Raw genomic sequence first — 27,033 nt, forward strand, 5'->3', positions numbered from 1 at the left:
CTTATTGCATTGTTGTTCATGAGATATTGCTGTGTGAACATTGACTTCCATGTTTCCTACATTATGTAGCTGGCTGTCCTGAGGTCATGATTGGCACTTTATAAATGCAAGTTCCTCTTGAAATGCACCCCAAGCAATTGACCTTAAATATTAATCTGTGTTGGAATTGTTGCATATCCCATATGGAACAAAAGAAGCTTAATTTCAGACTGCCCCAGTTGATTAAGCAGGAGTCAAAGCGGACTGAAAATCATGAGAAAACCACAAAATCTGTGATGCTTGTGACAATCATACAGCCTTACTTATCAATTTAAGACACTTTCCCATTAAAACTTATCAACAAGAGTAATATATCTTCGAAACCTTCAGACAAATCACCCAGTGCCAATCTAATTCCTGATGACAAAAGCAAAATACTGCAGAAGCTGGAAATCTGAAATGAAAACAGAAAATGCTGGAAATACTGAGCAGGTTTGACAGCATCAATGGAGCGCAGCAGAGTTAATGCTTCAAGTTGTAATGGCCCTTCATCAGAACTCATCAATCCTCCAACAATCTGTTAATTCACATGTTATTATACCTTGAGCAGTTATGAGCAGTACAGTGATAAAAGACCAGAGTTCTGATGAGAAAGACAGACTCCTTACTGGTCCATACAGAAGAGAAATGGAGCAATGCAGTTAAGTGGTTTTCCTACAGCATTGGCAAGTATATGCTATCACACTTGAACCAAGATCCTCCTGGATAGATAAGATAAGTAAATTATATAATGGCAGCCTTCTAGGGTATGAGACAAATAATGATATCAAACTCACCCTTCAGTTGGCCTGCTATCTTCATTATACCATCCACTAGTTTGAACAAGTACCTTGTTTTTCTGATCCTTTACTGCTGTCAGCCTTTGTTTTCCAGTATCCAAAATACTCAAAAAGCTTTCCACAGCCACTGACGTGCAAAGCAAGCTGATTGCTTGTTGATTGCTTACTCTTGTTACAATGCCTCTTGCAGATGTAACTGTGCCATTTGTGGCCATGTGCACTTAAAAGCTCTGATTTAGCTTTTAGGAATTGTTGAATTACAATGAAGCTGCCTCTGGAGTCATGGGCCTTTCCATCCCAGAATGTCACTAAGCTGTGAACGAGCACAGATTGGACAAACACCTGAAGTCAGCAGGTAGCAGAAACTCAACTCGAACAATAGCAACTTGCATTTATATAACGCCTTTAACATAGCAAAACATTCCAAGGTGCATCACAAGAGTGTTATAATACATTGAAGTGCATTCTATTTAAAACTATATACATGGGTCTGTGCTGATGAAAGGGTTAAAACATGAACAGTTAAAAGGGAGGTTCATTGATCAGCAGCTTTCTTAAAATCAGTCTGTTGGAAAGAATTCTGACTAGCTTTAATATTTTTTCTCAACTCGGGGTAAACATTCCTACTTTTATTTCCCAAGCCATGTTTCAGAAGAGATAGGTGGCCATCCTCCTGTCAATGTCCTTGGACCCAAAGTTGAAGGAATGACTTTCTCCACTAGTTGTGTCCTGAGTATAAATTGGAGGTTTTCAAACTCAGAAATCATATAACAACCCCAAAACCAACAGATTAATTCAAACAGAAGCAAAATACTGCAGATGCTGGAAATCTGAAATAAAAACAGAAAAATGCTGGAAATACTCAGCAGGTCAAGGACCAGGATGTTAACACTGTTTCTGTCTCCATAGATGCTGCCAGACTTGCTGAGTATTTCCAAAAGATGAATTGCTGAGATTTCAGATTTCTGTATTGCTTGACTTTCTGGCAAAATATATCTACTAAAGGGGAATGGAAATCTGGAACTCTCCCTCACTCCCTCCAAAAAGCTATTGAGGCTGGAGGGTCAATTGAGAATTTCAAAACTGAGATAGATTTTTGTTAGGTATGAAGGAAGGAAAGGTATGAAAGAAGATATGAAGGACAGGCAGGTAAATGGAGGAAAGATTCAAATCGGCTATAATCTAATTGAATGGTGAAGCAGGCTCGAGGGGCTGAATGACCTACTTCTGTCCCTATGTTCCCACTACAGTGGGCGGAATTTTCTGTTTTTGGCGGTGGCGGGCGGCTTTTGCGATGCATATCCAGCTGCTTGGAATGGTGGGAAATTGCGTCTGATTCCACACCTGGAAGCTCATTAGTTATGTACAGGCGAGTATCTCACTGAATTACCTGGCAGGTTGGGAGCTGATTCGTCTGCCCCAACGTCAGCTGGCAGGGTCGAAAGTCTGGGCACTATATTTAAGCATCAGCCAAGCACACATACATCTCTCTCTCTCCAGCCCACCTGTCTCCAGGCAACCCACAGAGATGTGGTTGAGCCAAAAGAAGGCGGCTGCAAGCCTCAAGAAGAAGGCAGCGTCCTGCTTCAGCCACCAGGCCCCCGAGGGCTTGATCAGATGAGTGTGGGCACATATTCCTATGGAATATCCTGTATCCCATGGATGATTTTAGAAAGCATACCAACCTCACCTCTCTAGTTTCAGAGGCCATCGCAGGTGACATCAGTGCGGCTGGCAACCGCTTCCTTAACGCCATCCAGTGCAGGAAGAGGATGAATGGACTCATCCGCACTGCCAGGGTAAGTCATCCTTCAATGCCCTCCAATATCAAACTCTCATCAGGGCATCATGTACTCAAAGGGCTACTCTCTTTAGGGATCTCACACAACCATTAGCACATGCAGGGATCTCACACCACCATCAGAGGATGTCTACTAAGGTCATTGCAGACATCAGGACATCGCAGTCAGCAGGCTGCCCCCAGCTCTGCTGTGCATGCCAGGGCTGCATCCAGGCATAGTATTAGGGTTAGGAAAAGTAAGTAATATTGAATTCACTTTTGGGTCATGGGTGTGCCACCACTGCAAAAATGTTGCAATTTTGTAAATACATTTGATGTTTATGTGAATGGCTTGGTCAATTGAAGGTGTTGTGATTATGTACATTTGAATCCTCTCATTTTGAGCTTTAGCCATTCTCCGACTCACTGATAGTGTCCCTCTCTGATATTCACAGCCATGTGATGTCAACCTCACTGAAGATAGTTTCTGTACCCTGGTGTGATGTCAGGGAAATGTGTTAAAATCTTTATTGGAACTGTGTGATTTATGTGCATGAAACCCTTCTTCCTCACAAAAGACCATTTTGCGAGGGCAGCAAATCAGCCTTGATTGATTAGTGGCAGTTGTGTCTTCTCAGTGGTAGTTCCAAAGAACAAGACATGGACATGAGGAGGAGATCCCCAACCATGTCCTCATCTCACTGTCCACTGTAATTTCTTATTTATGTGGGGATGACTGCTTCAAGTAAGTTTTCACATTGCCCTCGTTGTGAGTGGACTCTCAATTCTCAGAGCAAGCACTTACAGAGGGCATAGCGGACCTTTGTAGAGATTGTGACCTGGTGAAGCATGAGACCAGAAGGTGCAAGTGTTAATGCTGGATTTGTTCTTGATTCAAATGGTTGGAATCCCCTTGAGATGGAAGGGAGTGGTATTCAGCACCAGGAGAAATGTGGTCATCTCCCTTTGCCTTCACTTTACTCCTCCTGGAACCTGGCAGTGATTAAAATGTCTTGGGCACATCTCCCATGTCTCCCTTCCTTTATGGCGTCATGGCCTTCAAACTGACCCTCATCACCGTTTTGAGGTTCCTGGGCCTCCTGATCTTCATTCTCCAAAGAGCTCTCATCCTCCTCCATTTATCCCTGTGGCAAGGAATCATCTCTTTGCAGTGCCAGGTTGTGAAGGGCGCAACACACAATGATGATGCGTGATGCCTTAATGGGAGTGTATTGTAGTTTGCCATCTGAGCGGTTCTAACATCTGAAGCGCATCTTCAGGATCCCAATGATGTGCGTTATTAGGGAACATGTGAAGCTGTGAGCAGTATTATACCCTTCCTTGGAATGAGTCTGAGGATGACGCACTGGTGTCATCAGCCAGCATTCCAGTTGATAACCTCTTATCCCCAAGCAGCCATCCCTGCAGACATTCAGGCTCTTTGGAAATCTGAGACACCTGAGAGTGACTCAGGATGTTTGAGTCATTGGCAACTCCCAGGGTACCTGGCGCAAATGTGCATAATATGCTTCCAATTATCACACACAAGTTGAACATTGATGGAATGATAGCCCTTGTGGTTTATAAACATTATGAGCTGCTGCCATGGAACCCTTAAAGCCACATGAGAAGTCTGAGATAGTTGGGACGTCAGTGAATTTCGCAGCCTGGCTATCTTCGTGCAGAGCAAACTTCACATAGTGATGTACCTTGCTGTGTAAAAGGGCACTTGTGACCTCCTTTATGCACCTATGTGTTGCAGACTGCGAGATGCTGCACAGATCCCATGTGGACCCCTGGAACAACCCACAGGCAAAAAAAATTGAGCATGGCAGTCACCCTTAAGGCCACTGGCAGGGGATAACCTCAAACTCCATAGGATATCAGCTCTTCATGAAGAATGTGGCACATGTGATCCACCAAAGCTCAGGACAAGCACAGACATGTGCAGCATTGTCTCTCTCTCATTTAGAAAAGGGAGAGTCTTCTTTGATATACCCAGATCTGGAGAGTTGCCCCCATTGTCTGGGTCTCTCCTCCTGATCCTCTTGTTCTTGCTGTTGCTCCCCTTGACCCTGGACCTCAGGGTGGGCCTCCTCTTGGAGCTGCGCTCAGCACCGTCTCTCCCTTCTTCACCTCCTCCATTGCATTAGGACCCTCAAAAAGGCAGCATTGAGCCCTAGATCCATTTTTGCTTACACCTTCTCTCTGAAATGAAACATTGAAGACATTAATGATTTACAGGTCAAGATAGTGAAGCTCACAATTTGTTAACTATAGCAACTGTAATGGTCTCTGGTGGTTTCTGCCCTACTTCATTGTCGCTGATGCAGCCTCGCCTCTGATACGCCAGCACACAGGTGACCAAGATGCCATCCCAGAAACGTAACATCTGAATCCCTCAGTGGTATGAGAAGGTTTCAGTGACATGCCCTGCTTAACCTGGCTCAGTGCTCCAATCTCTGATCTGGCATACTAATTAACAATAAGTTGATGATGATTAATGACTGGATGCTGTTTGGCCTGTTATGAATGCCAATTCTAGAGGACACGTGACTGGCCTGCATTAATGGAATGCCATATATGCTGCACTTGTGCCTCGTTAACAATTGCATGCATTCCCAAATTTTACATTCCTAAGTGTTAATGTTGAGATGCAGCAAATGTGATGTTAAGCCATTGACTTCTGAGCATCCCTGTTATAGTGTTGGTAAAGGTTTCCAATGGCTTTCTTCGCCAGTTTACTCTTGCAGCACCAACAAGCTAGAGGGCGCCCATTGAAAGGGCACCTTACTCCAGCAGTGCACTCCTCCCACACAGCCTCAAACCCTTCCCGTTCCGAATTGCTTCTACTTTTGATTTATAACTGTGCCATAACTCTGATAGAGCAAGATGGTGGCTTTGCATTACCATTTTGAAATGAACTTCAACGCTCCCTCTCTCATTGTTCATATCCTAGAAATCTACCTGGAACCTTAAAATGTGAAGATGGAGCTCCCTCTGTAATTCTCCAGCCCCCCCCCCCCCACCCCGAATAATATGGGATCCCATAGTTGTTGTGATGGACATTCCTATCCTCCCCCACGAGCCCATCACAACTGACATGCCCATGCCCAATGTGGAGCTCTACCGTCCCCATCTAAAGGCTCTGTGCACAATGTGAATCGTGCCAGGAAAGCTTCACATACCCCCCACCACCACCCCCCCCCCCCCCCCCCCCCCCCCCCCCCCCCCCCCCCCCCCCCGCCCCCCACCTCTATTATGTGCTCCCCAAAAGCAGGCTACTGATGCCTCTCATTACCATCACCATCCCATCTGCAGCCCAGTACAGAGACAGACATGCCCATGGACAGTGACTGTGAGACAGCCCTACATCCCACACTGTGCATTATACCAATTAAGCACACAGTCCTTGCTCCTCCCTGGAGCTGGAGGGCACCATGCTCCTAATGAAGAGTCAGCAGCGTGCCCGCAGCACCCTATAACTGTCTCCAATCTCTGACTTTTGACAATGAGGTCTACGGAGCCCCAGGAGTGTCTCTACTCTCAAAATCCTTTCCACCAAGCCCCAGGAGTGTCTCTACTCTCTAACTCCTGACTGCAAGATCAATACCAAGGACTTTGACGTTCACAAGGTTCCCCATTGCCCTTAGGACTGAACACCACACTGTCTCCCTTCTCAACCGCCCCCCCACAATCTTGTGAGTCTCCGTGTGGCCCATCCCTCTAGTTCCACATTAACAACCCCCCCCTTCCCTATTCAAGAGTCTGCGTGCATCTCCCCCACCCCCATTCATATAAGTGGTATCCCTCTCACCCCCTTGTTTGTCAGCATTTCAGTTCCGCTTGTCAATTTCCAGTTTCCCATCCCTTGGTCTACCCTCTGTCTCCCTCCTCCTCCTCCACCTCCTTGCAAAACATTCCTGCCGCTCCGCCTTCCATCATGCCCCCATCCACCTCCACCCCCTTGCAAAGCCTTCCTTCCCCATTGCCCATGTGTGTTCCCCCTTCCCCTCAACTCCTTGCAAAGCCTTCTTTTCACATTGCCCCCCAATGTGTTCCCCCTTCCCCACTCACCCCCATCAAAATGCTGGTTTCTGAATGCTCAGCCCTGTATGAGTACTGCTGCACAGTGATGTCCTTCTGGACAACAGTGGCACCCACCAGGAGCAGACCACCCCTACGCTGCCTTGCTGGTCGCAGTATATTTCCTGAGTGTTGAGCTCTGCTTGAGTAGCACTGCACAGCGGTGTCCTTGTGACTACGGGGGCAACCACCGGGAGCAGACCAATCTTATAGCCGCAGCATTGTGACGTTCCACTGGCATTACAAAGAGACCGGCACAGCGCTGTGGAAGGTAGTCTATGTGTGTTGCACTCACCTTGAAGTCGCAAGCAAAGTCCGACCTGTGCATGCCACCCTTTTTCCAATGAGATTTGGGCCGACATTATTTCTCACTAGCGTAACACAAGATTGAAAGGCGGCACGTGATTCTGGCAATGAGCTAGTTTAATGAGAGATTCATGAGATGGTAATGAATGCAAATGGCGTTCACACCACTACTCAGCGGGATACCCAACCCGCCTTTGGGAAAATTGTGAATTATTTTTACACCAGCGGGTTTCTGATTTTTTGCCTCCCACTAAGTTCTCCACTCTCACCCGCCACAAAACCTGATGCGGCTAGGATGGGTAAATTCCACCCAGTATACTAATAAAAATATTTTCTTAAAAAATAGCACTCTTTTCCTCTGGTTAGCTGACACTGTCTTTGAGAATTTAAGATGGGAGTTCCTGGGAATGTGAGCCATCACATTAAATATACCTGTTCCTGCAGAGTGGGGAGCCAGTCCCAATAACATTCAGGTTTCCCGTTAAATAGCAAGAGCCCAACTGTACTGCAGAGACTGGCTTCCAAAAGAAATGTTTAAAAGGCGAGAGGGTATGTGGAAGTCACTCTTCCAATGGAGTGACAGTTGGGTTAATTGTGAAAGTGGCTTTCAAGCCAGGCCTTGCCTGGAGACAACTTTTCCTCGATATTTCTCCCTTTGCGGGAACACTTGGCTGCTACCTAACTGATGGGCACAAGAGATATGGCTATTTCAGGATCAAACCTTTGCTGACATGTTGCTGTTTTAATGTGCTGGACAATTACCTGGAATTAAAATTTCATTTTCATTTTTCTTTAAATGACAAGTACTGAAGGACATTGGAAATGGCGTAAAAGGAGTTACTGAGCCTAATAATGAGCAGGATCTGAATTAACATCAGTACAGATACAGTTAGTAACCCAGAGTACTTCAGAGAGTGTGTCAGTACAACTGTGTATATTAATTCAGCTGCCTGACACTGTCAGACTGGATAACTCGTGCAAACCTGATGAAGTCATTATCACTTACTCTTCAAACACCAGTGTTGAAAGAAGCATCAACTGGGAAAACACAAAAGGATGTTAAAAGTTAATGAGAATTCTTAATAAATGATTTTTGAAGTGGATTGAACCCTCACAGTGCAACTCTTTTTAAAGATGAGGAGAGAGGGTGTCCTAATTTCTTGACCTGTTGATTCCAATCAAATCACATGTTTTGGAAACTTGTCAAAACATTTCACTATAATTAATTTGAGGAGCAACGACTGTTGATATGTAGATAAATGTAGCAACCACTTTTGCTCTGCATTTCCATTGTTATTACACCTTAATGTCAGCCTGCATTATACACACAAATCTTGGAGTGGGGACTGAGTCCGCAATTTTCTGCCTATCTTACCTATTCAGCCAAGCTTACATTGACAATGATACATTTTTGACAGAGTTCCTAACATCATATATACCAGTGAATCCACTGCACTTGGGAATGGAAAAGGGCTGACCTTCCTTGGCCTACAGGCAGCACATGCTATTTTCTAATAGTTCTCTTATACTGCTAGTGAATTTGCTGGCTCTCCTTCTAGCCGTTATATAGCGCAGGGCAAAAATGTAAATGGAAGACAAAAGGCGAGTCTTCCTGAAATGAACACAATGACGCAAAAGCACCTTTTAAATAGTATACCTGTTAGATGGATTCAAGATTAATCTGCCATTAACCCTTTTTCAACAATGGCACGCCCACTGCAGCAATTTCTCAGCTCTTGAAAATAGAAGTATTCAAACATCTGAATGTAGAGGGGTTAAGCTGCCAGTATTCCTGAGCCCCACAGGAATGTTTCATTTAAGATAGATGCCACTGTATTTCCTGTCACTTCAGCTTCATATTTTCATTCGTTATTCTCACATGCCTGATCTAACTTTTACAGCATCCATAGATTCACAGTCATACTCGCATTATCCTTGTTAGTGAGAGGCATTATGAGGATGTAGCTGGTAATTGGACCCAGCTGTGGTGTGTTACTGCGCTGCGACTGTTCAGCCAGACAGTTATTTTTGCCCTACAGCAAGTGCAAAAACCCAAACGCCAATCTGGCGTTGAACATAAAGAGGATAAAATATCATATATTTAAATATATATAGTCATATGGTTATTTTTCCATGTTGACATGATTCTTGTTGCACTAAATCATTTTCAAAAATGAATAATAAAAAAATAGCCCTTTTCTAACTTAACTTCTTTCCTGTGTTAGCGTAGATAAAGAGATCAAAATGCTTGCATTTGTATCATGTCTTATCATGCCATCCCAAAGTGTCTCACACTGTGAATTATTTTTGAAGTGTAGTAACAATTATGTGCAAACGCAGCGGCCATTCTGTACCAGCATGATCCCACAGCCAATAAGGTGAATCTGTTTTCTTGATTGTTTTGATTGAGGGAGGAACGTCGTGTCAAACATGACTAGAAATCCCTGCTCTTCCCCAAACGTTGCCATGTGACAGCTTCTAACACCCTCCTGAAAAAGCAGCACGTAGAATTGTTCGAACATCTCATCTGAAGTACTGCACCTTCTAGATTACACACAATTATCTAGCTTGAGACTCAAGGCCACAACATTCTGGACTGAGAGATGAGAATGCTACCACCTGAGTCAGGCTGACACTGGAGGGCTGGGGGTGAAGGGGTTGAGAGGCAGGGAGGTCGAAATAATTTATTGCCTTAGCACAGATCTTCATGCAACAGGGGAGCATTTTGGACCCATATGATTTTCAATTTATTTTGATGCACAAGAAGAGTGAGGGGAGAGTGGGGGATTTGTACCTGAATTCCCAATATGAATTACTGGCATGTGGCGCTTTACACTGTCAGCACTGAAGACAAACACATGTCCCTGATTTCTGATAATATAGGCAATTATCCCAATTGAAAGCAAAATAGCATCTTCCACAATCTCAGGATGTCCTAAAATACTTTACAGCTAATGAAATACTTTGGATGTGTAGTCATTTCTGTAATGTTGGAAACATGATAGCCAACTTGTGCACAACAAGATCCCACAAACAGCAACGTGGTGGTGACCGGATAATCTGTTTTAGTGTTGTTGGTTGAGGGATAAATATTGGCAAAGAAATCAGGGAGGACTCCACTGTTCTTCTTAGAAATTGTATCATGGGATCTATTACATGCAGAGGGCAGGCAGGGCTTTGGTTCAAAGTCACATCTGAAAGATGGCACCTCTGTTAGTGCAGCGCTCCCTCAGTCCTGGAATATCAGTCTGTATTTTTTGTTCAAGTCTCCAGCATGAGGATTGAACCCATGACCTCCTGACTGAGAAGTGGGACAGTGCTGTGGCTTACACTTAACCAGTTGAATCACCTTGCTCTATAATCTGTCAATGGAACTGTGCAAAAAATGACATGAGTTGGGCACTGTGTTCACTTATAGCCACATCTTCTCAGACCATCTGAAGTTAGTAATTTGCCATGTCTACTGCTCTGAAACCAGCACAGTCTGTGGATGCAGCATTTTGGCACACTATCTTGCTGCAGCGTTGAATGATCAAAGGAATGGCTTTCATCAAAGCCTAATGCATAGGAAGCAAGGGCTGGAAGTTCTATAGACCCTTGGCAAAGGGCAAGGCACGTTTGCCATCTTCAGTTTTGGAATGTCATTGACCTTGTTCCAAATTGATGGTTATAGAATCATGTTAACTATATTTGGCAGGCACCACGCACTTGGTAAGGGTAAGCAAGGCTGAAGTAGCAGGTCAGTAGCCCAAGCTGGTACACACTTTTAAATTAATTCCTCCTGACCAACAGCCCATTTATGAAAAGTAATTGATCCCTCATTTTTCTTGTGATCACTAGCATCAATACTGAACTCAACAAATGTAATACTCACAATTCCTGGAAACTCCCCCAAGCACACACTCAAAGTTGTGGCTGGATGTTAGAATGGGTTTGGGGTGGAGGAGGTTCTAAACTCTGTCTCCCCTACCCTACCTATCTCTGTATTTACAGATTAATTTAGTTAGCATAGAAAACAGTGAGCCTGGGTTCCATGCCAAATTTTCATTCTCGCAACCTTAATCATGACTTCCCCATATACTCATTTTTATTTTGTGTCCAACCTCAATATAATGGTTCAAACTGTAAAACAGATGCAAGTAGTTTGGACCAGGAATCGCAAAAAGCCTTTGTTAGAAGAATACAGATTTCTAGATTGGTGGAACAGGCTTTCGCCCAAAGCTCTACACACAGTGAATTCCAGATCAGATCCACGAGCGGATTCAGACACTTTCTGAGTATTTAAAATGTCTAGAAGGATTCGAGAGAGTAGATACAGAGAAACCATTCCATCCGATGCGGGAATCAAGAACAAGGGGATATAACTGTAAAATTAGAGGGTAATGCAGTCGTTATGTAATCCAGAGAATGTGAATTCAAATTCCAGCATGGCGGTTTGAAAGTTGAATTCAGTTTTATTAAAAAGAAACCCTAGACATAAAAGCTGCTGTCATTATAAATGGTTATGATTGTTATAAAAACCCAATTGGTTCACTGATGTCCTCCAGGGAAACTTTCTGCCCTTACCCACTTATGACCTATATGTGACTCCAGTCTCACTACAGAGATTGGCTCTTAACTGCCCTCTGAAGTCGCTTGTCGAGCCACTCAGTTGTATTAAAGTGCTAGAAGATTGTAAAGTTAAAAAAGAAGGCCTACCACCATCTTCTCAGGTCAACAGGCACTGGGTAATAGATGCTGGTCTCACCAGAACCACATACATCCCAGAATCTTTTTGAAATCTCATCAGTGATTTTGGAGGATTTAATACTTCTTGAAAAACTAGAATTCCCAAAAAGTAAAATTTCTTTACTGCATACTCTTTTCCCCATGACAGATAGAATGCTAATAATAAGTTATTTGATCCCCTCCTAAAGATTACAGTCACACTTGTATTTCACCGAGATTAATGAGTTTTAGTGTTTTTTAGAAGAATAGATTAATAATGAATTGTTTGATGCATTTTGTGTTCTCCTCCTTCTCCATGTTGATGTGTTTTCTAACAGCATCTAATTTGTATGGTTACATGATATCACTTAGTTTAAGGAGGTCTTTCACTAATGGTATCTGATGGTTCTTTATTGTAAGACATAAAAACATGGTGCAAGCATTTAGAATCCTTTTAGTTTTAGTAAAAGCGCAGCAATTGTAAGGCTGCTCCTTGTCTGATAATGACAAAAAAATTCTTAATTTACACTTCCCTCCACTTTTGGAGTACCGGTTCAAGAAGGCAGCTCACCACCACCTTCACAAGGGCAGTTAGGAATGGGCAATAAATGCTGACCTAGCAAGCGACACCCACATCCCATGAATGAATAAAATAAACCTATCCAAATAAGGAAGCATGCTAGTTAACACTGAATTTTTCTGAGGATTTTGTCCAGTTGGTGAAGCACATGCAGGTACTGGAATTATTCAGCAGCATCTTCTGAGGAGTGTCAATCACTGTCAGATTGCCACTTACCATCCTACCCACTCTGCCACCTACAACACTGCCACCCTTTCCCCTACCACCCACCACCCTGCTACCTATTTCCCCTTTTTTTTTACACAACAGCGGAGCTCCACATTTCTCACCCAGACTTCTGAACCAAGCCTCTTCAGAAACGCAGAGCGTACCTGTTCTCAGAGCCTTTCCTCGTAGGGCAGAATTATCAGGGGAAACCAAGCCAAGCCCCCTTTTTTACTGCCCTACCCACCATATTTTGTTAAACCTTCGTTCACTAAGAGAGTGAAAATCTTTGGGACATTTAAGTAGTTTTTCACTGTGTAAGTGAATGAGTGTGGGTAAGGTAAGTGGGAAACATAGAAAATAGAAGCAGGAGTAGCTCATTCGGCCCTTAAAGCCTGCTCCGCCATTCAACATGATTATGGTTGATCCTCTATCTCAATGCCATACTCCCGTTCTCTCCCCATACCCCTTGATGCCTTTAGTGTCTAGAAATCTATCTTATTTCCTTCCTAAATATATTCAGTGACTTAGCCTCCACAGCCTTCTGTGGTAGAGAATTCCACAGGTTCACCACCCTCTGAGTGAAGAAGTTTCTCCTCATCTCAGTCATAAATGGCCTATCCTGTATCCTGAGATTGTGATCCCTCGTTCCAGAACCCACCCCAACCAGAGGAAACATCATCCCTGCATCCAGTCTGTCCGGCCCTGTCAGAATTTTATGTTTCAATGAGATCCCTTTGCATTCTTCTAAACTCAAGTGATACAGGCCTAGTCAGCCTAATCTCTCCTCATACAAAAATCCTGTCATCCCAGGAATCAGTCTGGTGAACCTTTGCTGCACTCCCTCTATGACAAGTATATCCTTTCTTAGGTAGGGAGACCAAAGCTGCACACAGTACTCCAGGTGTGGTCACCAAGGCCCTATACAGCTGCAGTAAGGCATCCTTACTCCTGTACTCAAGTCCTCTTGCAATGAAGGCCAACATACCATTTGCCTTCTTAACTGCTTGCTGCACCTGTGTGCTTGCTTTCAGTGACTGGTGTACAAGGACACCCAAGTCCCTTTGTATGTCAACATTTCCCAATCTATCACCATTTAAATAATACTCTGCCATTTTGTTTTTCCGACCAAATTTCACACTTATCCACGATATACTGCATCGGCCATGTTTTTGCTCACTTACTCAACTTGTCTAAATTGCCTTGAAGCCTCTTAAGATCCTCCTCACCACTCTTATTCCCATCTAGTTTTGTGTCATAAACAAACTTGGAGATATTACATTTGATTCCCTCATCCAAACCATTGATATATATTGTGAATAGCTGGAGCCCAAGCACTGATCCCTGCGGTACTCCACCAGTCACTGCCTGCCATTCCGAAGAAGACCCATTTATTCCTACTTTCTGTTTCCTGTCTGCTAACCAATTTTCAATCCATTCCAATGCAATTCCCTCATCCCTTGTGCTTTAATTTTGCACACTAACCTCTTAGATGGGACTTTATCAAAAGTTTTCTGAAAATCCAAATAGACCACAGCCACTGGTTCCCCTTTATCCTGCTAGTTACGTCCTTAAAAAACTCCAGTAGGTTTGTCAAACATGATTTCCCTTTCATAAATCCATGTTGACTTTGTCTACTCCCGTTGATATTTTCTAAGTTATCAAACCTTTATAATACACTCTAGCATTTGGGTAGGATGGCAGGTGACAGGGTAATGGGTGGCAGGGTGGGTAAAGGGCAGGATGGTAGATGGCAGTGTGGGTAGGTGGTGGATGGCAGGGTGGTGAGGTTGCATCTGGTCGGGCCAATGGGGAGTCGGAGGCTCAAGGGGTTTGGAAGGTCAGAGGGGGCAAATCAGAGGATCGGAGGTTAGGGTGGGGAGTTAGGAGTGTCAGTTGTATAGTTACCAAGGAGTTAGATATGTTCTTTTTCTGTCTAATATATTCTGGGTAACTATTCTGGTAAGTAAGTCGGAACCCTCCAAAGTCTCTGACTCTACTCAGAGTTGGACACTTTTTCAGAGGGTTCTGGATGCAGTGGAATTGCCCATTGGAAGTTGAAACTTCCTGGGCAATTCCCATGGGGTTCTTGTGTTGGGACTTGTAAGGTGTGCCCCAGCACATCTTCTGGGGTACCTCTGGGGAATGGGCATCCGGAGAATGGAAGATCTGGGCCTCTGTGTTGGAAGCAGTTTGATTATGTCAAGGTTCAGTGTACCCTCTCTGCAATAAGCAATGACATAAGTGTCAGCCTTTGCTCAGTTGGTAGCACTCTCACCTCTGAGTCAGAAGAAAGTGGATTCGAACCCCACTGTAGAGACTTGAACACAAATCCAGGCTGACAGTTCAGTGTAGTACTCAGAGTGTTTCCCCAGTGCATCTGTTAATGCAGGAATTCTTTTTGTCTGTGCAGTAGTTTATTAAATGTCAGCTTGGCTTATTGGAACCATTCCTACATAAGGCAGAAGGTTGTGAATTCTCAACTCACTCCAGGACTTGAGTGCATAATTTAACATTCCAATGCAGTACTAAGGGAGTGCGCTTATGTAGCACTGATAGGGTGCCCCCATGCAGTGCTGGGGGAGTGCTCCCATGCAGTGCTGGAGGAGTGCTCCCGTGCAGCGCTGGGGGAGTGCTCCTGTGCAGCATTGGGGAAGTGCTCCTGTGCAGCATTGGGGGCGTGCTCCTGTGCAGCACTGGGGGCATACCCCCCTGCAGCACTGAGGGAGATGCTGTGTTGGAGTGAGATGTTAAACCAAGGGCAAGTCTGCTTTTCAAGTAGAGGTTGAAGATCTGTGAGTTATTGAGGGAAGAATGAGAGGTTCTGCTCATGTCCAGACCAAGTAGATTTAACTGGTTATTTATTTAATTGCAGTTTGTGGAATCTAGTGAACTGAGGGCATGTCCCCGTGCAGCACTGAGGGCGTGTCCCTGTACAGCACCAAGGGCAGGCCCCCATGCTCCATCACGACTCCTTAGATGCTGAAGCAGTCAATGTGGAAATGCAGCAAGACCTCCACAATATCCAGGCTTGGGCTGACAAGTGGCAAGTAATTCCGCCACATAAGTGCCAGGCAATGACCATCTCCAGCAAGAGAGAACCTAACCATTGCTCCTTGATGTTCTATGGCATTACTATCACTGAATCCCCCCAGTACCAACATCCTGGGGGTTACCATTGACCAGAACCTGAACTGAACTGAACTAGCCATATCAATACTGAGCTACAAGAGCAGGTTAAAGGCTAGGAATCCTACGATGAATAACTCACCTCCCGACTCCCCAAAGCCTGACCACCATCTGCAAGGCACAAGTCAGGAGTGTGATGGAATACTCCCCACTTGTCTGGATGAGTGCAGCTGCAACAACACTCAAGAAGCTTGACACCGTCCAGTACAAAGCAGCTTACTTGATTGACACTCCATCCAGAACCATTCACTACCTCCACCACCAATGTACAGTAGCAGCAGTTTGTATCATCTTCAAGATTCACTGCAAGGTTCCTTAGATAGTACCTTCCAAACCCATGACGACTATCATCTAGAAGGACAAGGGCAGCAGATACATGGGAACACCACTGGAATTTCCCCTCCAAGTCACTCACCACCCTAACCTGGAAATATATCGCCGTTCCTTCACTGTCACTGGGTCAAAATCCTGGAACTCCTTTCCTGAAAGCGCTGTGGGTGTACCTACACCACATGGTCTGCAGCGGTTCAAGAAGGCAGCTCACCACCACCTTCTCAAGGGCAAATAGGGATGGGCAATAAATGCTGGCCCAGCCATTGAAGCCCACATCCCGTGAATGAATAAAAAAAAGAACAATGGCTGCTACATTTGCCTTCTTCACAACAGTCAATCCAATTCAGAGTAATTCATTCTATGCGGAATGTTCAGAAATAAGGTGCTTTATAAATACAATTAAATCTTTACTCCATTTTACATTGACTGATACATTTACTGAATATTTATTTTCAAAATTCTCACAGCCTTTGCGCAAAGGTTCACAACTCTGTCAGTGTATCATAATCATAAAGACTTTCTACACATTTGGCATAAACTGGGAAGAAAATAATTGCATAGAAACAGTACCAGAGTAAAAGTAAACACCTGCGATCATAATTAGACAACTTATTGGAGGCCTCTTAATGTGAGTAATGGCTTGCCAGAGGAATGGAACATTTTTTCACTTTTAGTTGGCATTGTTAGCAGTTTGGAGCCTCTGTAGGAGGCTGACAATTATTGCCAAATAAGGTGCCTTTGAGCACATTGGATCACACCAATGAGGAACTGAGCTGAAACTGCCCAAACTGATCAGACCTTGGCAGCTGGAAGAGAGAGACAAATTAAAGCTCCTGGATTTAAAAGTAATACAATATAATTAGAGTATATACAAATGTAGAAGAGAGTCTTAAATTGGAATTGGCCCTTTAATGGCATTCCATTTTGGGAAGATGTAAAAACACTGGGAAGTGTTCCCGGGACATTAGCAGAAATGGAAAATTTTCCTATTCACTTATGGGATGTGGGCATCGCTGGAAAGGCCAGCAGTTATTGCCCATCTGTAATTGCCACCTGAGAAGTTAATAGGGAACCATCTTCTTGAACAGCTGCAGTCCTACCAGTGTAGGCATACCCACAGTGCTGATAGGGACGGACTGCCAAGATTTTGATCCAGTGACAGTGAAGGAATGGTGATATAGTTCCAAGTCAGGATGGTATGTGGCTTGGAGAGAAGCTTGCAAATGGTGACGTTCCAATGCATCTGCTGCACTAGCTCTTCTAGGTGCTAGATGTTGCAGATTTGAGGTGGCTGCCAATGGAGCCAGTGGTGGAGGAAGTGAATGTTTAAAGTGATGGTTGCTATGCCTATCAAATGAATAGTGTTGAGCTTCTTGAATAGTGTTGGGGCTGCACCCATCCAGACAAGTGCACAGCATTCCATCATTCTCCTGAATTGTGCCTTATAGATGATGGACAGACTTTAGGGAATCAGGAGGTGAGTTATTCACTGCAGAAGTCCCAGCCTCTGACCTGCTCTTGCAGACACAGTCTTTAAATGGCTTGTCTAGTTCAGTTCCTGGTCAATGCTGTTGATGGTGGGAGGTTCAGTAATGGTAATGCTGTTGAGTGTCAAGGGAAGAGGATTAGATTCTCTCTTGTTGGAGATGTTCATTGCCTGGCACTTGTGTGAATTTTACTTGCCACTTATCGGTCCAAGGCTGAATGTTATCCAGGTCTTGCTGCACTGACTGCACAGACCGCTTCATGATCAGAGGAGTTACAAATGGTGCTGAACATTGTATAATCATAATGACTATTCCCACCTCTGACGTTATGTTGGAGGGAAGGTCATTTTTGAAGCAGCTGAAGATAGTTGAGTCTAATGAACGACCCTGAGGAAGTCCTGCAGCAGTGTTCTGGGGCTGAGACGATCGGCCTCCAATAACTACAACCATCTTCCTTTGTGCTAAGTATGACTGCAACTAGTAAAGAGTTTTCCCACTGACTTCAATTTTACTTGGGCTCCTCGATACTACACTTGATCAAATGCTGCCTTGAATGTCAAAGACAATCATTCCACCTCACCTCTTAAATTCAGCACAGGAGAGGGCACCTGATCCAATATCATTGGTTTTACTCTATTGCCCAAAGTCGTAATGACTCCTGACAGTTCCCATTTGAAGGAATTGAAGCAAATAATTGGGAATGAGCAATGGAGGAAAAATCTTTTTTACATTTTATTTTTGTGAGAAAAGCAAATCCAGAATGAACTGAAGGATGAAAACAATAATGTTCCTGCTAAGAAGGGCTGGGATTTTTTTCAGTGTTTTTTATATATTCTTTCATGGATGTGGGAAGAATGAGGCCAGTATTTGTTGCCATCCCTAATTGCCCTTGAACTGAGAAGTTTGCTGGGCCGTTTCAGCGGGTAGTTAAGAGTCAGCCACGTTGCTGTGGATCTGGAGTAAGGATGACAGATTTCCTTCCCTAAAGGATATTAGTGAACCAGATTTTTTTATATGACAATCGTTGATTAGTTTCATGGCCACTATTACTAGGACCAGCTTTCAATTCCAGATTTTATTAGTTGAATTTAAATTCCGCCAGCTGCCATGATATTAATGAAAATTCAGGATTCCATCATTAAAATATTGCCAATGATTACAACTGGAACCTGATAAAACATGTGACTAGTTTACAAACAGAAGTTGCTGATTTGGAAAGGACAACTGACATGTTCAGTACTGATAATATTTTCTGCTTAGTTCAGGATTGTGCATTTGAACTGTTCTGCACCAATCAGGAACCCTGTTTAATGAGAGCAATTTGTTTCTCCATTTGATAAGGTGTATGCATGTATCTGGAGTAAAGCTGCAGGCAAACCAGTGACAGGTAGCTACAGTTCAACCAAAATGCCTTTCCTCTCAGGAACACTCATTGCCAGATGTGGTACATACAGGAGGGGCGGGGCAGCAATTCACTCACATCTAGAATTGCACAGTTTGTATATGACTACTGTACGTGTTCATCTACGCTATTTACGTCCACAAGTAAGGAGCCAATGTTGGAGAGTATGGCATATGGTTGAATTTGGTGTAACCTGTTTCTAATTTCAGCTAACTACATTTTCCAAATAAATGGCATGCAGCTATCATATAAGTACGCTGCATGTCCAGTGAAGGCTGTTATGCTTTGTGTGATGGCAAACATTTGTGTTCCCTTTCCTTCTGCATCAGTTTTATCTTCATCTCACCCCAAGTCTTGAATTCAAAGCTTCAAGTCATTCTCCAATATCTTCCCTAAACAGCTGCTGTTAGATGGAAGTCTAGACAGTGAATGTTTAGAGGTTGTTTCACCATGGAGAATGTCCAACCTGATCTCCATCCTAATCCTGTTCTCACCCTGTCTGTACCTTTTCCAGAGATCACTAAACTGCAGTCGGAGCTAGGGGCCCCTGCTGATTTTGATTTTCTCCCTTCAAGTCCAGGGGCACTAAGCCCAGTTGTAACAGCACAACTATCACCATAACTAGCATAATGCAAGATCAAACCTGGGACCTTCCTACCCTGCGTAGCTCAGTTCCAGTTTGGGATATTTTCAGAATTTTCTCCAGTCACGTCGCACTAAGAAAATCTCTTTAGTAACATCACAGCGAAACAAAATTTGTGAAAGTAAAATCATATAATATTCTCCATCCAGGCACAGCCTAAGAGAGCAGCTTTTGGTTACAGTATTCCTTAAAAACTGTGGGTCGCAACCCCCAGTGGTATCGCAGGATGGGATTTTGGGTTTGCGAGCTCCAAGGAAGCTCGGACTGAGTTTTGACAGCTGCGAAGCACCTTTAAATGGTCAGGTTTTTTTCTGTCAGGGGGATGACTTAATTGTCTATTCTCTGGCACCCGATTTCTGCTAGAGCCATAGCTTATAAAGAGTTGAGTCTTCATTTTTTTCAGGGCAAGCCCAGCAGTTTTAAACCTCTACCAACCCCCACCTTTCACGACTATGTCCCCTGCCCCCTACCTTCCTTCATCTCCCAGCCCGCCTGCATTCCCTCAACCCCTACATGCACCTCCCTCCCAGCCCCGCCAGCACCCCCTCCCAGCCCTATACCTCACCCCTCCCAGATCCACCTCCTCTGCTCTCCCAGCCCCGCCAGCACTCCACTCCCAGCCCTGCCAACACTCCCCTCCCACACTCCCTCCCACCTCTGCATCATCACCCAGCCACACCTGCTCTGCCCTCCCAGCCCCACCTAGTGTCCTCTCCCAGATCCAACATTCTCCCAGCGTTGTTGTTTCCCCTCCCAGCCCCATCTCCTCTCCTCTGCCAGCCCCATCTGCACTCCCCTCCCAGTTCCACTGCCACTTCCTTCCCAGCCCCACTTAGTGACCCATCCCAGCCCCACCTGCCCTCCCCTCCCAACCCTGCCTGCTCTCCCCTTCTAGCCCTGCCTGCTCTCCCCTCCCAGCCCCGCCTGCTTTCCCCTCCCAGCCCCTCCTGCTCTCCCCTCTCAGCCCCACCTGCACTCCCCTCCCCGTTCCACTGCCACTTCCTTCCCAGCCCCACCTAGTGACCCCTCCCAGCCCTGCCTGCTCTCCCGTCCAAGCCCCACCTGCTCTCCCCTCCCAGCCCTGCCAACACTCCCCCTCCCAAGCCACCTGCACTCCCCTACCAGCCAAGTTTTCTCTCTCCTCCCATCCCACCTGCACTCCATTCCCAGTTCTACTGCCACTTCCCTCCCAGTCCCGCCTGCTCTCCCCTCCCAGCCCCACCTGCTCTCCCCTCCCAGCCTGTGGGCATTGCCGCAGGAAAGCCTGGTCATAATTTGGGTAACCATGCAAAACATGTGTAAGAAGTTAGAATTCAGAATCTGTCAAACTCAGTGACGGGCTTTAAATGAGAACATTTCCTCTGGAATTGCAAAGATGTGAATTCTCTTCCCAGCTGTAAGGCAGAGCACTCATGCCCATGCAGAAGCTCCTTATTTTCCTGAAATGTTAATGTGTTTGCAATCTTATGAAATTAGTTTAAAGCATAGTGAAGATCAAACAATAGAAAAATGGGGCGTGCAGTTTGGGCAGTGATTGGGTGGCAAGCACGTGATTATTCTTGGGCTTGAAATAACTGCTTTTAATGTCAGCTGTCAAATGTTTACAATTGAGATTAAGCCCAGCTCTGGAGCGAGATGCACCTTGGCTCCCAACACAAGCAGTAATTTGTCTTTCCCACTCTGTCTCGGAAAAGCAGCCTTTTTCTCTCAGGCATCTTTCGCTGATGCCTTGGAATTTTCTTCACTGTGTGAAATGACTTCCACCAGTCTGAAGAGTTTTTTCTTCTCTCTCTCTCTCTCTCTTTTTTTCTCTCTGCCATCTTCACCTTACCAACAGTCCTGCAACTCATCACCCGCTATGCAAAGTGACAGGTCACATCCTAGAGCAGCAGTTGGGACTTGCCTGCAGGAATGAACAGCCTGCCCAGGTTCACACTCATGACCCACACCCCCCCATCCCCCACCCAATTCACAAATGCATTTGCTCTAGTTCCCGTTCCTGGCTTCAGGCATAACTGGAACTCCAGGGAAGCTCACAGAAGAACTCTTGACATGCTACTGAACACATAGCCATATAAGATGGAAAACAGAAGGAAATCTCAAGCCTCGCTAACTATTGCCCAGAAAAAGTGTCTTTAGTATGGTGTTACTGTTCATCCCTCAACCACTCAGGAATGTGACTTATATGTTCAGTGTTTACTTGAATTTTTGTTGGATGTTTTTAAATTTAATTTTTAATTTGAGCAGATGGAAACAGTAGATAGCTCTAAGGTTAAATACAGTCAAACAGGCCAACAGCTGATCAGGTTGCAAAAGAACAACACTGAAATGGACTTCAAATAAACAATGCAATTAATTCGGAAGTGACATTTGTTCCATTGTTTCTGCAGCACACTTTAGTATTATGTACAATCTGCACAGAATGAAAACATTTTGTTTTAAAGTTCTCTGTCAGTTTTCTCACCACCTTGTCTGGAGGAACAGACCTGTGTTGAGTTTTAGTTTCACCAGTACCAACTGACCTCTGCTACTGACCATCCGGCATACGTGATCCTATGTAGTGAGTGTCCATAGGTGTTTGGTTGAGGGGAGGGTATCCCAACTGAGTCCTGAATATGACAGATATGAATCTTGAGTTACGTGGAGAGATTAGAGTAGCTGGCATTATTCTGCTTAGAACAGGGAAGGTCAAGGGGGGATTAAATAGAGGTGTTCAAAAACATGAAAAGTTTCAGTAGCGTAAATAAGGAGAAAGTGTTTCCAATGGCAGAAGGGTCAGAGGACAAAAATTTAAGATTAATTGGTAAAAGAACCCGAGAAAACATGAAAAAAATTGACACAGTGCGTTGTTACAATTTGGAATCCGCTGCCTAGAAGGGTGCTGGAAGCAGATTCAATAGTCAGTTTCAAAAGGGAATTGGATAACTATGTGGACCTAACAAAGTTTGCCTACTGGGCAAACATAAACTAGGATTGTGTTAATTAGTTAATTTTCATTCATTCCAGCGTTTATTGCCCATCCCTAATTGCCCTTGTTCAGTGGGTGTTTAAGAGTCAAGCAAATTGCTGTGGCCAGACCATACCCCAGAACAATTGACTGATGATCACCATTGAATTCCAGATTTTTCATTGAATTCATATTTCACCATCGGCCATGGTGGAATTTGAACCCAGGTCCCCAAAGCATTACACTGAAATACTAGTCTAGCGACAATAGCACTATGCCATCATCTCATCTAGTGAAGAGACAGAAGGTAATGTGTCTAGGTTTGCTGATGATGCCGAGCTAGGGAGAGAGGTAAGCTGCAGGGAGGACACAGAGAGGCTGCAAAGAAATATAGACAGGTTAAGTGAGTGGAAAACAAGATGACAGATAAAGTATAATGTAGGGAAGTGTGAAGTTATTCACTTTGGTCGTGAGAATAGAAAACTAGAATATTATGTTAAAAGATGTGAAATTTGTAATTGTTGATATTCAAAGAGACTTGGCATGCTCATACATGATCCAGGATCCAGGATTCTCTTAAGGTTACCTTGCAGGTTGAGTTGGTAGTTAGGAAGGCAAATGCAATGTTGGCATTTATTTCAAGAGGACTAGAATATAAAAGCAGGGATGTGCTGCTGAGGCTTTATAACGCTCTGGTCAGACCACATTTAGAATATTGTGAGCAATTTTGGGCTCAGTATCTCAGGAAGAATGTGCTGGCCCTGGAGAGGGTCCAGAGGAGGTTCACGAGAACGATCCCAGGAATGAAAGGCTTAACATATGAGGAACGTCTGAGGACTCTGGGTCTATACTTAGAAGGATGAGGGGTGATCTGATTGAAACTTACAGAATACTGAAAGGCCTGGATAGAGTGGACGTGGGGAAGATGTTTCCATTAGTAGGAGAGACTAGGGCCCAAGGGCACAGCCTCAGAGTAAAGGGAAGACCTTTTAGAACAGAGACGAAGAGAAATTCTTTAGCCAGAGAGTGGTGAATCTATGGAATTCGTTGCCACAGAAGGCTGTGGAGACCAGGTCATTGAGTGTATTTAAGACTGAAATAGATAGGTCCTTGATTGGTAAGGGGATCAAAGGTTACGGGGAGAAGGCGGGAGAATGGGGTTGAGAAACTTATCAGCCATGATTGAATGGCGGAGCAGATTTGATGGGCCGAATGGGCTAATTTCTGCTCCTATGTCTTATGGTCTTATACAAGAAACACAGAAAGTTAGCATGCAGATGCAGCAAACATTTAGGAAAGCAAATAGCATGTTGGCCTTTATTGAATGGGGATTGGAGTACAGAAATTGAGAGGTCTTGCTACAATTGTACAGGGTATTGGTGAGACCACATCTGGAATACTGTGTGCAGTTTTGGTCTCCACATTTAAGAAGGGATATACTTGCATTATGGTGGTACAGCGAATGTCCACTAAATTGATCCCTGGGATGAGAGAGCTGCCCTGTGCTGAGAGGCTGAGTAAATTGAGCCCATCTTCTGTGGCGTTTAGAAGAGTGAGGACGATCTAATTGAAACCTATAAAATTCTGAAGGAACTTGATGGGGTAGATATTGAGAGATTTTTTTCCACTGGTCAGGGGATGTAAAATACAGGGGTGTAGTTTCAGGATAAGGGGCCGATCATTTAGAACCGAGATGAGGAAAAATTACATCTCTCAAAGAGTTGTGATTCTTTGGAATTCCCAACCCCAGAGGGTTGTGAATGCTCCATTGTTGAATACATTTAAGGCTGGGGTAGACAGAGTTTTGGTCTCTCAGGGAATCAAGGGATGTGGGGAGTGGGTGGGAAAGTGGACTTGAAGCCCGAGATTAACCATGATCATACTGAATGGCGGTGCAGGATCAATGGGCCATACGGTCCACTTCTTGTGCCCCTACTTCTTGTATTCTTGTGTGTTCTTGGAATACATATGATAACGGGATTCAATAGAGTTGATAGAGTGAAAGTATTTCCTTTGTGGGGGAACCCAAACAGTAAGTTTAATCTTAAAATTAGATCTAGATCATTCAAAGGTGAAACTAAAAGCATTTATTCACAAAAAGGGTAGTGCAAATCTGGAACACTCTCCCAACAAGCTGTGGAAGCTGAGTTAATTGAAATTTTTAGTACTGACTTGATAGATTTTTGTTAGATAAGGATTATCAAGATATAGGAAAAAAGCTGTAAATGTATTTGAGGTGTGGATCAGCCATTGAATGCTGGACCAAACTTGTGAGGCCGAATGGATCCCAGGATCAATGCTGAACAATCCCAAGTTAGCAAAAACATGAACCAGATGCAGGCTAACGTTCTGCTGCACTGGTTCAACAATGTACCTTAACACCAGTTTCTTCTGTACAATTGTATGTTTCTATCTATTTACAACTGTTAAGGCAGGCGAATGGTAAATGCCAAGCTGCCCAAATCCCAAAGGGAAACTTGAAGCAGCTGCCACAGCTATTTGCAGTTTTACTTATTTCAGGATGCAGACTTTGAATTCTGTAAAAAGAAGGCCGCCAAGTCTTATAGGTTTCTTGTAAAACTAAATTCAATTTATTAATAGAAGAAATGATTTTAAGTACATACACAGATCTACAAATTACGACTATGATAACTTCTAAATCCCCTAATTAATCTAACTCCCAGTTACACCTCTGTTAAGGTAACAGTAAAAGCACATATATTTTAGAAGATGCAGGCAAAGTAGCACGATATCCTGAACAGTCGGATTCAAAGTGACTTTTCTTAACTTCAGTTTCTTTAGACAGCAGCTTGAGACTTAGACGCTGGAGGCTTATCACACTTATTCGATCTTAGAATGCCTTCTTTCCTACACACAGCTTCATTTCCTTTATACAGATTTCCCCTTTGAATGCAAATTCCCATTGTTTCACTATATGTCTTTGGACTTTACCTCTCTAATAATAAAAATCTATCATAGTACCAGTTTTACCAATAATCTTTGGGAAAAATAAATGCACTGTTTCTTAACTTCTCCTGGTTAAGACACATTTCACTCCCTCTTTTGAATTCAAGCTAGTCTGATTTATTTAAAAATGCAAATGTCCCCTTTACACCTCACATTCTAAAACTTCACCCATGTTTACCTACTTAACATTTCAAACCTAGCTTATCTTCTGATACATTAAAGCGTTCAGACCATGAAACAAACAAACACACACACACACACACACACACACACACACACACACACACACACACACACACACACACACACACTATTCCTTTACTTTACAATAAATTCCAATAACATTATGAAAATTATTATATCTTCCTGACAACAACACTGGCCATTCTATGAGCTGTACAATTGGGACTGCAGTGCAGGTAGATTCTGAATATTGGGGAGCTTTAGTTAGTGGTCTTCACTGAGACTGGACCAGCTGATTCCATATTATGGCTTCCAAAGAACGGACATGTTCATCCTGTCATTTTTTACTGGATTTGGACATAGTTTCATTTTAGTAACTCACTTTGATTTCCTCCCATATTTTGTGCTTTCACTTCAGCCTAGCCAGCGTTTGCTCAAAAGCCACGTGCAGCGGCATTTTCTTTCACTGGAGAATGCTGAATCATGTGTGAAAGAATGATGCAGACAGTCAGAATGGAAGCTTGTTCAGAAGCCTGATTAAATGCATAAGAGCTGGAATTTTGAACATGACCAGAACACGCAATATTTCTTAATAGGCCTTGAAAAGGTCAAATATGTTACATCGAACTGCTTCCTTGATCATCTGAGTAGACTTTCAACTGTGTTCGGATTCTTGGAGGTGTCAAACTTGCCATAGCCATCCGTACATCTCATCCACCTCACTCTGCCAATGGCCTCTGCCTGTTGCTATGTCAGTCCGAGATGATCCAACTGCTCATATACAGCATCACCTCTGTCCTCTCTTATGATTGTGCATCAAGAGCTCAGTGAGTTTATAATGTCCAGTTGTCTGAAGATGCTCTCACAGGGAGTTAGTGTGGAATATGCCGAATGTGTATGCTAAATTTTGGGCAATAAAAGCTGGCCTTTCCAGTAACATCCATACCCTGTGAATGAATTAAAAAATTGCATTGGGATTCAGCTCCTCAAGCCTGACTAATCTGTATCTTAACTCCATCTACCCACATTGATTCAGTAACCTTCAATATCTTTGCCTAACAAAAATCTATCAATCTCAGTTTTGAAATCTTCAATTCACTTCCAATCAACTGCTTTATGAGTGACATTTTTCATTAACCTTTGCAAAGAAGTGCTTCCTGATATCTCCTCTAAATGGTCTAGCTCTAATTTTAAGGTTGTGCCCTTTGACTTGCCCACCAGAGGAAATGGTTACTCTCTATCTACCACATCAAATTATTTAATCATCCTAAACACTTCAATTGGATCAGTCCTTAATATTCTACATGCAAGGGTATGCAAACCTAGTCTATGCAACCTGTGCTTAGAATTTAACCCTGTTTAGCCACTGATATCACACCGTATTTCAGTATTTCTATGGTT

The 27,033-nt window shown here is 43.8% G+C and overlaps 1 protein-coding gene and 1 long non-coding RNA gene across 6 annotated transcripts in view; one reads left to right on the forward strand and one right to left on the reverse strand.

Moving 5' to 3' along the window:
* Positions 1-27,033, forward strand: part of bcas3 (BCAS3 microtubule associated cell migration factor) — a 1,011,809-nt gene that overhangs the window by 670,894 nt on the left and 313,882 nt on the right. The gene's annotated exons all lie outside the window — the stretch shown is intronic.
* LOC121283102 overlaps positions 1-27,033 on the reverse strand; it is a 79,356-nt gene that overhangs the window by 5,395 nt on the left and 46,928 nt on the right. The window contains exon 3 of the long non-coding RNA XR_005944189.1: positions 7,997-8,028. This is a non-coding gene — a long non-coding RNA (uncharacterized LOC121283102). The remainder of the gene's footprint in view (positions 1-7,996; positions 8,029-27,033) is intronic.

Source organism: Carcharodon carcharias, chromosome 10 (assembly GCF_017639515.1).
Source record: "Carcharodon carcharias isolate sCarCar2 chromosome 10, sCarCar2.pri, whole genome shotgun sequence".
In the NCBI taxonomy this organism is placed as follows: domain Eukaryota; kingdom Metazoa; phylum Chordata; class Chondrichthyes; order Lamniformes; family Lamnidae; genus Carcharodon; species Carcharodon carcharias.